Below are 10,517 nucleotides of genomic sequence, written 5' to 3'. Positions count from 1 at the left end.
GTGCTGTCTACAGGGCAAGCGCTGGTGGGGTGGGGCGGGGCTTCGCGGAGATGACATGGCCCAGGTGGGCTGGTGACTTCGTGGATGGCACAGGTGGCCTGGGGGCCGAGGCCAGCTTCACGTCTGAGCGACCCCTGAGCCATATTCAGAAGGTAGTGGTTGACCCTTCAGGCGGCTCAAGCTACCCTGGACTTCCGGCCGAAGTCTCCCTGAGAACCCCACCTGCCCCAGGCCCTCCTGTCTCTCCCTGGGCTTCTGTGTGTGGCGTCCCCAGGATTCCCCCAGAGCTGTCGGGGCAGTCCTGGGCCCGGACGGCCCTCCTCTCGCATCCTGCCTGTGTCCAGGAGAGCACATGCCACACACGCGGCCTCTCTTCTCCCACTGCCCTCTCACGGAGCAAGCTGGGAGCTGAGGGGCTCCGGGCCCTGACCGTCAGCCCTGCCCACCCAGTGCCCAGCTGAGCAAGGAGGCAGGGTGGTATGGGCAGGCGGCCACCCGCCCACAGTGCTCCCTGGAGCTGACCACTTTTCCCACCTCCACAGCGAGGTCATGGCTGCATCACACTTGGGCCCCTGGGTGTCAGAGCTCACCACGGCAGCTCCTGGAGTGCCCTGAAGCCTGGTTTTGGGTGGGGGAGGGCCCCCTGCATACCCCAGCAGGACACACGGTCGGGCCGCCCTGCCAATTTCCAGCCCCCGGGGGCCTCCAGCGCTCCCACTGGCCCAGCACCCCTCCCACCTGGCTGGACTCAGATCCTTGTTCTGGGGACCCTAGAGCACCAGAGGCCAGAGCTGGAAGGCCCTAGAGGTCTGGGGGAGAAGGAACTGCCCAGCAAGCGGGGGGCCGGTGCGTGGCCGAGCTGGGCAGAGCCAGGCCTCCAGGAGGCCCCTCTGCACCCAGCTCTGGCTTCCGGCTTCTGTCTGTCGCTGCTGAGCCGGGAGCACACGGCTTCTTATGCACCGATTTCCTCTTCTGATTTTTAAACTGAATTATGTATATATATATATATTTTGTGGTTTTTATATCTATCTCTTTGAGATGCACTTAATTTGAAATGCAGAGTGAGAGAGAGAGAGGAGAGAGAAAAAGAGAGAGATCTTCTATTTGCTGGTTCACTCCCCAAGTGACCACAGCAGCCAGGGCTGGGCCAGGCCAAAGCCAGGAGCCACGTCGGGGTCTCAGCCCTGTGTCCCCAGCGTCAGCCTTCCAGTGCGCGTTTGGGGAATGAATGAAGGAATTAATGTATGAACTCACTGTGGGCCTCTCAAGTCCCTTTTCTCCTCCAGACCTTAGGCGACAGAGGCCTTGCCACCAGCTGCCCTGTCCCTGTTCCTGTGGCCTGGCGGCCTGGGTCCAGGAAAGCAACCCCCCATTCCAGGCCGTGTCACCACCTCCGCCAACAGCACTCCCGTGGGCGGCACCCCAGCCGTGGCCAGCCTGCCCCTATTCCAGTACAAGCCCCTCCCCCTGCAGGCTCCCCGCCCGCTGTAGCCCTGCTTGGCACAGCCCCTCCTCTTTCTCGGAAAGTGAGGAGTGGGGCACCCCCTGGGAGGTCACGCCCAGGGCTTGCGACACCCCCAGGATCACCCAGCTCCCCTGGCACCTTCCAGGACTCAGCACCAGCACCTGCCCAGGCTCCGGTCAGCTCCCAGAGGGCTGGGGGAGGGGGCCTGAGAAAGGCTGCAGCCACTCCCGCTCGCTACCTGTGCAATCAAAGCCCCCACCCACACCCTCACCCCACCACCTGTCCGGGGAATCTGGGGGGGTATGAGCCATTCGGGGAGGTGTCGCCTTTTGTGGGTGTGGCTGGGCTGTCCTCAGGTCCCGAGGGACAGGAAGTCGGCACAGCTGACCACAGGCCGGGTGGGGGAGTCCCGCAATAGAGCAGCGGGTGAGGGGAGGCAGGGGGGCTGTCAGCTCTTCGCAGAGGGTCTCACTTGATCCTTACCATAGCTGTGGGGGAGGGGCTGCCACTGCCCTCATCCTATAGCAACGTTGAGGCTCTATGTCCCACAGTAAGTGGCAGAGCTGCAGGTTGAACATGGGCCCTCAAGTATTTTTAAAAAGATTTATTTAGGAGCCAAGGCTGTGGCATAAAAGAGAAGCCTCTGCCTGCAGTGCCAACATCCCATAAGGGTCCTGGGGTCCTGGTTTGAGTCCCAGCTGCTCCACTTCTAATCCAGCTCCCCGCTAATGCACCTGGGAAACAGAGGAAGATGGTCCAAGTGCTGGGGCCCCTGCACCCCTGCGGGAGAGCCTGAAGAAGCTCCTGGCTCCTGGCTTTGGCTTGGCTCCACTCTGGCCATTGTGGCCATTTGGGGAGTGAACCAGCACATGGAAGACCTCTCTCTCTGTCTCTCTCTTTTTTTTTTTCTTTAAAGATTTATTTGTTTATTTGAAAGTCAGAGTTACACAGAGAGAGGAGAGGTAGGGAGAGAGAGAGGTCTTCTATCCGATGGTTCACTCCCCAATGGCTGCAATGGCTGGAACTGGGCCTATCTGAAGTCAGGAGCCAGGAGCATCTACCAGTTCTCCCACGAGGGTGCAGGGGCCTAAGGACCTGGGCCATCTTCTACTGCTTTCCCAGACCATAGCAGAGAGCTGGATCGGAAGAGGAGCAGCTGGATCTGGGACCGGCGCCCATATGGGATGCCGGCACTTCAGGCCAGGGTGTTAACCCACTGCACCACAGCGCCAGCCCCTCTGTCTCTCCTTTGTCACTCTGACAGGGAGGGAAAGGAGGGAAGGAAAGAAAGAAAAAGAACATCAGTACCCTGAGTGACACCTGTTGCGATGCTGTCATTTCACAGTAGAGGGGACACACAGCAGGGCTGCGGAGAGAGGGCGGCTGGAGTCCTGACACCGCTGGCTGTTGCCGCCTGGAGTTGAGGGCAGGCCATGAGCAGGGCTGCGGGTGTGGACACACCAGGGGCAAGCCCTGGCTCAGCCACTTCCTGGGCACGCCACTGGGGACCGGCTCCGGGCTCTGGTGAGCCTCGGCCTCCCTGCCTGTGAGTCAGGAGCTTCCCAGAGGGGCTGTGCTATTTCAGTGACAGTGCAAGTAAAGCGCTCCGACCACCGTGTCTGCTGCAGGGTCCCCCAAACCTGCACTGACACCGCAGCACTTGCCGAGCCGGAAGTCACAGGGGTGTCTCACCCAGGTCCGTGCGAATGGGCCGCCCGGTGCACCTGACACACAGGTCAGGTGGGGTGGGGACTGTGGGAGTCCCTGGCGTGGCTGGGAGACGGAGAGGGGACTCTGTGATGTCCCTTCTGAGTGGGGAGGTCTCTGCGCCAATGTGTGGCTATGGGGCTGCCTGTTAGAAAGACGGGGGGCTAAGAGTGAAGGGGAATCCTGAGTGGGGTTGCGTGGGGGGCGGGTCTCTATCTGAGAGGGGAACATGGCACTCACACTTTCTTTTTATTTTATTTTATTTTATTTTATTTTATTGACAGGAAGAGTGGACAGTGAGAGAGAGAGAGACAGAGAGAAAGGTCTTCTTTTGCAGTTGGTTGCAGTTGGTTCACCCTCCAATGACCGCCGTGGCCGGCGCGCTGCAGCCGGCGCACCGCACTGATCCGATGGCAGGAGCCAGGTACTTATCCTGGTCTCCCATGGGGTGCAGGGCTCAAGGACCTGGGCCATCCTCCACTGCACTCCCTGGCCACAGCAGAGAGCTGGCCTGGAAGAGGGACAACCGGGACAGAATCCGGCGCCCTGACCGGGAGTAGAACCTGGTGTGCCTAGTGAGCCGCGGCGCCGGCCACTCACACTTTCCAACCTGAATTCACACCCATGTCTTGCCGCCCAGAATATTAACTCCTGAGACACACAGGTGTGTGGGAGCACAAGGTGGGAGGGGCGCAGGCCCCCCAGGAGAGGGGGAATGCAGGCTGGGCCGCGAAGGGTGTGGGGTGGCCCCAGGCAGAGGAGCGAGGAGGGAACAGCAGGGAACAGCACCCACAAAGGCGCAGAGGCAAAGAAGAGCCTGGCATTCCTGGAGGCGTCAAGGCAGCTGGTGTGGGGGTGGGGTGGAGGCAGGCAGAGCCAAGACCCCCTGTCGCTCCTCCCCGCTAGGGGGCGCCCGTGTTTCAAGGTGGGTGAAGCCAGGGCTGTGATCTGTTAGGGTGGCGCCTTCCAGCTCACATGGAATTTCTCTTTTCACAGATGGGGAAGTGGAGGCCCACAGAGGAGGTGCCCCCGCAGAGGCCCCCAAGCAAGGCAGGGGCACAGCCAGGTGGGGGCCCAGATCTGCTGACTCCCGGGGCCGGGACTTTCAGAAGAGGAGGGTGTGCAGGGCCAGGGTGCGCCGGCGGCTGGGTGCGTGGGTGGCAGGGTGTGTGGGGCCAGGGTGTGTGGGCATTGGGCCCTGCCAAGGAGACTGGGGCTGGGCTGGGGCAGCCGGGGCAGCTGTGCTGTTTCTCCGCCAGTCCTTCAGGCCCACCAAGGTAATGGAACAAGCGAGCGTGAGCAAAGGTGGGCGATCATTTGTGGCAGAAAACAAAGCTGGTTGCAGCTTGGGGGCCGCCAGCCCATTACGGCCGCCCTGGTTTCTGCTGAGAGGAGCACACGGGGCTGCAGTGGCCATCCATTCTCCGCCTTCGCCCGCCCTGTCCCTGGCAGCCGGCTCCACGCTTGGCCAGGCTGGGGGTGCAGCCCTCCACCCCCGCTCCCTGCCCCAGGAAGGTCCCCGGAGGCTGCTATCAACAGAGGAGGGGGCTGCTCAGGGGCCTGGCTGCAAGAGCAGGGACCAGATTGTGACGGCTGTCAGCAGCCCTTACCTGTGCTGGCCACGCCCACGCACCACCGGACCCTCAGCAGGTGCCTGCCGGAAGAGCTGTGGTAGCCTCAGCTTTCACAGGGGAGGGAACTGAGGGGCAGGCTGGGGACTCCTCACACTAGACTGGGGGGCTCCTGGGAGCCTCAGATTCTGAGGGGCCCCAAGAGGGGGCTGCAGCAGCCACTTAGCTGAGATAGACGCCTGGCCATGAGCATCCCCCAGGGCCCGGCCCCTCCAGAGCCCCAGGAGCCCTAAACCCTGCAGGCTTTCTCTCTCACTTCCTAACTGGCTGCAGCCTGGCCCAGGCAAGGCCTGCCCCTCAAGGCAGAAGCTTGGACCCCGGTGGGCAGCAGGGGGCCACCTGCAGGCCTGGCCCAGCTCGCACTGACTGCTGAGCTCTGGGATAAAATTAGGCCTGGAATGTGAGAGGCAGGCTCTGTCTCAGGCTGGGGCTGCTACAATGGCCTCAGGGCACTGCTGGGAAAGGCAGCCCAGAGCTGGTGGGGAGGGGCTGGCTCTAGATTCAAACTGCGGGTGACCGTGACCTCAAGCCCATCCCTAAGGTGGCCAGGCAGCAAATACAAATATAAAACAACCGGTTCGCTTTCCGACAGACAACAAGGACCTGTGGCCCACATGACTCAAAAATCTCCATGGGGTCCTTTGTTTCCTGTGGCAGCCCCCCTCCTCACCCAGGCTCATCCTAGCCACGCCCCCGGGAGAGGCTCCGCCCAGCCACACCCTCCGGAGGGGCTCCTCCTGGCGGAGCCCTGCTGTACCCTAAGTGCCGCCCTCCTGGCATCTCTAGGGCTCACCAGGAACCGACGCGTTGGGCTGGGGTCCCAGCTGCAGTTCATCCCTCACCGATTCACAGCGCCCCTTCTGCCAGGTGCACGGCTGAGTGGAGGGGGCTGAACGTGGAACAGATGTGGCACAAGTGCTTGGTGGAAGCTGGGAGACAGTTAACAAAATATGGAAAGCCAGGAGAGGCAGGTGGGTGGTCGGGAGGACTAGAGGGGGAAGGGGGGAGGGGGGTCGGGGAGGCCTCTCCCGAGGGGTCCTTTCAGCAGACACTTGGGAGGTGGCATTGCCAAGTGGAGACCCCAGAGTCCAGGGGTGGCGAGGCCATGGTGGCTGGAGGGGAGGGGGTCGTGTGTGTGTGTGTGTGTGTGTGTGTAACTTTGGCTTCTACTTTGAGTGGATGGGAGCCAATTCCAATCTATACAACTTGCAGAGCTCATTGCAACATGAAATAGTGGGACCCTTGTTCAAAAATTAAGAATTGAGGCCGGTACTGTGGCTCAGTGGGTTAAGCCAACACCTGCGACACCATCATCCCATATGGGCACTGGTTCGAGTCCCGGCTGCTCCATTTCCAATCCTGCTCCCTGCTGATGAGCCTGGGAAAGATGATAGCCCAAGTGGTTGGGCCCTTGCACCCAAGTGGGAGACCCGGATGGAGTTAAGGCTGCTGGCTTCCGCCGGGCCCAGCCCAGGCCATTGTGGCCATTTAGAGGAGTCAACTGGTAGATGGAAGATATATATTTCTATCATTCTGCCTTTCAAATAAATTATTTTTCAAAAAATTTTTCAAGACGTCAACAGCCGAGCACGCGGGCAAGCATGAGCCTTCTGAGCGTGGGAGTGCCCGCAGTGCTGTGTGTCCTGAAGCCCTGGGTGTCCTGAAGCCCTGGGTGAAGGGAGGGAACCCGGAGGGAGGCAGCTTTACAGCTGGCAGGCTGCAGGCGACACGCGCAGGTGCCCAGAGCAGCCCCATTCTATAGCCGCGGAAACTGAGCCTTAGGGGCTGTAAGTCACCAGTCCAGAAGCCCTCGGCCTGTAAGTGACCAGGATGGAAACCCGGTTACAGGCACTGTCACTCTCCAGCCCCCGCCCACGGGCAGGGTACCCCTGATCTCAGCACAGGCCACGGGGACCTGGAGCTGAAACCCACCCCCAGTCTCCTCATCCTGGCCTGTCCATCCCGGTCTCACCTAGCACTGCTGTGCATCCGTGGCCGGGCCCCTAACCACGGCCTCACCCTGTGGCTGGGGCAAAACCTCTCTGCTCCCTTGCCTCCCAACTCCCGTGTTGGCTTCAGCCTCCACCTCTTACATGGAAAGACCCTATCCTCTGCACACGCTAAGGCACAGCCTCGTGCCCCCACACAGGCTGTGGCAGTCCCCCCAGTGATGGACGGGGCAAGGTCAGCGCTCGAAGCTCCCACAGGCACCATGCCGCCAGCTTCTTGAGCTTGGTTGACCAGATATCCATGTCCTGCCACTCCTTCCATCCACCTCTCTCTCTCTTCCCTTCCTTCCCAAGTCTTACCCTGATCAGCAGCCGCCGCTTCCAGGGAGCCCTTCCTGCTTGTGCAGCTGGTACACTTGCCCTCTGCTGACCTCCATGGCAAGCTGGTGCACTGCCCCCTTCAGTACTTGTCCACACCGAGTTCCGGTGCAGCTGTGTGTGTGTTTGCTTTCCCTTCCTTCCAGTCTGCATCCTCGACCCAGCTGGGCTGTGCGCTCTGTCATTCATCCATCCATTCCCCCAGGCAGCACCTGCTGGGTGTCAGGCATGGTGCTGGGTCTCAGAGGATTTATAACAAAGAATCCACTCGGAGGACCAGTTACTGGGTCTGAGAACTCAGCCATGAGAAGAAAAGGTGTCCCCCAGGATGGGAGCGTGAGCCACAGAGGGCTGTGGACAGCCGGGTGGTCACCCTCCTGGGCGAGAGCCAGCCGTGCAGGAATCCAGAAACAAGGTAGGAAGTCCTGAAACTGAGCCCCCCCACCCAGCAGCAGGAGGTCCCCTGAGGGCGGGGCGGGGGGCGGGGCTGGTGCGGCCTGTCTCTAGGTGGGTACTACTGGGTAGGGCACTGCCTGCACGGCCATGACCTGCTCCCCGATGTTCCGGCTCCCATGCTAGGAAGAGGAAGAGGGATTGTGGGACGCAGGCCTGGAGGTTGAGACGCCAGCTGGTTGTCTACTCACGGCCAACCAACGTTTACTTTCCCACAACCTCCGCTGGGGTGAGCACCTACACAGGGCGAGGGGCTGGCCGGCAGCTGGGGGGGGGGCAGTCCCAGGACACCGGGGAGAGAGCCGTCCCGGAGATCAGAACTGGTCCGGTTACCAGTGAGGTGGAAACTGACCAGTTTGAAGTCCGAGCAGAGAGCTGGGGATCTTTGGGTGCCAGTGCCCAGAAGGCAACTTAATTAACGTTAGGAAGCAAAAAGTCAATCTGACGCACTCCAGAGCTCAGCTGGAACAGCACTGGGCTGGCTGCAGAGAGCTGTAGGAGTGCAGAGGCGGGCTGGGGAGCCGAGCAGTGCCGGCGCAGTGCCGTGCACGGGGCTGGGGAGTCAGAATGCAGTCTCCTTTGATCAGGAGTCAGCAGGTGACCCCAGGCAGCAGACCCGTGTCTGATCAGGTAGGACTGAGATGGGGCAGAGGAAAACAGGGACTCAGGGGAGGGCGGCTCCACCATGTGTTTCTTTTATAAAAGTGGGGGGACGAGAAAGGAAAGGAAGAGAGCCCCAGCATGTGGGCCCGATGCACCAGCGGGGAGCCTGCCCCGGAAGCTGACCAGGTGGATCAGGGCCAGGGAAGGGCCCAGGGCTGCAGAGGGCGGAGCCTGCAGCCAGCCACCTGTAGGCAGGCCGGCAGAGGAAGGCTAATCCGGCTAATGCTGCTAATTGCTCCGCCTCTCAGCCATCACAAGGGCTTCAGCGACTTCCAACACACCCCGTAAATATTCACTCACTGGGAGCTCTGAACAGGTGGACATGGCTCACGGCAGCCGCCCCCTGGAGAGGTGCTACAGGGGGCAGTGGAGAGCTGCATCCCCTCCCTTCCCCAATTTGTCTGGGCCCAGGGGCTCTCGTGTCCAGGATCCCATTCCACAGGCAAGACCTGGTGGGGGGGGGGGGAGTAGATTTACACACGTGGTTTCTCCCACAAGGGGTACTGAAAACTCATAGGAAATGCAATGGGAGGTTCATTCTGGTGCAAAAAAAATTTGACATCTATGCATACAAGTGGCCTTCAAAAGTTCATGGAAAACGTGTATTTAATGAAAACTGCCCAGATCTCAATACTTTTTGCACCAAAATAAATTTATCCTTTCATTCTGCTTTCCATGGACTTCTGGATGTGTGTGTCTGTGCGCACAGGTGTGCCCGTGTCCACACACGTGTGGGGCATGTGCATACATGGACGGTATCTTGGCATGCATGGGGGGGGCTTGTATGCCCCGTCCAGCCTCAGTCCCTGACACAGGGCCACTCAGAGCTTCTTCCTGGGCCGCAGCTGTGCAGCCAGCAACACTGCAGCTTTCTCCAGGCCTCCTTGCATTCTTTCTTTTCATCCTTTTTTTTTTTTAAGATTTATTTAGTTATTTGAAAGTCAGAGTTACAGAGAGAGGTGGAAACGCAGAGAGAGAGGTCTTCCATCTGCTGGTTCACTCCCCAGATGGCCACAACGGCCGGAGCTGCACAGATCCGAAGCCAGGAGCCTGGAGCTTCTTCCGGGTCTCCCACGCAGGTGCAGGAGCCCAAGGAACTGGCCATCTTCCACTGCTTTCCCAGGCCATAGCAGAGAGCTGGATCGGAAGTGGAGCAGCCAGGACTAGAACCGGTGCCATATGGGATGCTGGCACTTCAGGCCAGGGCGTTAACCCACTGTGCCACAGCGCCGTCCCCCTTGCATTCTTTCTTAACCAGGGTACTGTGCGTTCTCTTTCTCTTCTCTCCTTTACTAAACCTACTTGTAAGTGGGTCTCTGGTAGGTTTGCATTTTTTAAAAGGACAAAGTGTTCAAGTTAAAGGAATGAATCTTTAATGGTGGCGTTTCAGGCCTCTTGCTCTCAGGAGAGGTTCCGTTTGTTTTGGCTGTTGTTTGGTTTTGGTGAGGAAGCTTCCCTGTGTCCCTGGAGCCCCTTCTGGGCCCTGAGGTCACCCTCACCAGAGCTCTTGCTGGGTTGGGGATGGAGGTGGGGGATATCAGCTCTCCCTAGCCGTGCAATGGGCCACCTGGGGGCCGCGCCGTGGGTTCATCCTCCACCTGTAGTGCCACCATCCCCTATGGGCGCCGGTTCTAGTCCTGTCTGCCCCTCTTCCAATCCAGCTCTCTGCTGTGGCCTGGGAAAGCAGTAGAAGATGGCCCAAGTCCTTGGGCCCCTGAACCCCCATGGGAAACTGGGAAGAAGCACCTGGCTCCTGCCTCCTGGCTTCAGATCAGCACAGCTCTGGCCGTTGCGGCCATCTGGGGAGTAAACCAACAGAAGAAAGACCTCTCTCTCTGTCTCTCCCTCTCACTGTCTATAACTCTACCTCTCAAATAAATAAATAAATAATCTTAAAAAAAAAAAAAAAAAGAAATGGGCCGCCTGCCAGGGGTAGGTGGCCTCCCTGCTGCTCTGTCCCTGCCTTCAGCCTGCCCTGTCCTGGCATAGCTCCCATGGAGAGGTGGGGGGCGCTCCAGGGGTCTAGGGGGTGCCCACAGCCCCACCCAGGGGCCAGGGCTGCTCCAGGCCCCCAGCAGCGCCGCAGCCATATATGAAGCTGACAGCTCTGACGCCGTGTCAGCTCCTACCTGGCTCAGTCTCCCTCCCCCCGACCTCGGTCCCGGGGGAGCACGTGCTGTGTCTGAGAGGGAGGCCTCACAGGCGCTGTGGTTAAGCCATTGCCTGCATCCCATATGAGCACCAGTTCTGGTCCTGGTTGCTCCACTTCTG

The 10,517-nt window shown here is 60.1% G+C and overlaps 1 long non-coding RNA gene across 1 annotated transcript; it reads left to right on the top strand.

Moving 5' to 3' along the window:
• The first annotated feature begins 4,167 nt into the window (after window positions 1–4,167).
• On the top strand, window positions 4,168–10,161 carry LOC149126688 (uncharacterized). The gene is made up of 3 exons (XR_016234127.1): window positions 4,168–4,238; window positions 5,671–5,774; window positions 9,908–10,161. It is a non-coding gene; the product is annotated as an uncharacterized LOC149126688 (long non-coding RNA).
• Window positions 10,162–10,517: the final 356 nt, after the last annotated feature.

Source organism: Oryctolagus cuniculus, chromosome 5, assembly GCF_051225735.1.
Source record: "Oryctolagus cuniculus isolate XC-2025 breed Fujian yellow rabbit chromosome 5, ASM5122573v1, whole genome shotgun sequence".
Lineage (NCBI taxonomy): Eukaryota > Metazoa > Chordata > Mammalia > Lagomorpha > Leporidae > Oryctolagus > Oryctolagus cuniculus.
This window is presented reverse-complemented; position numbering and strand designations above follow the sequence as displayed.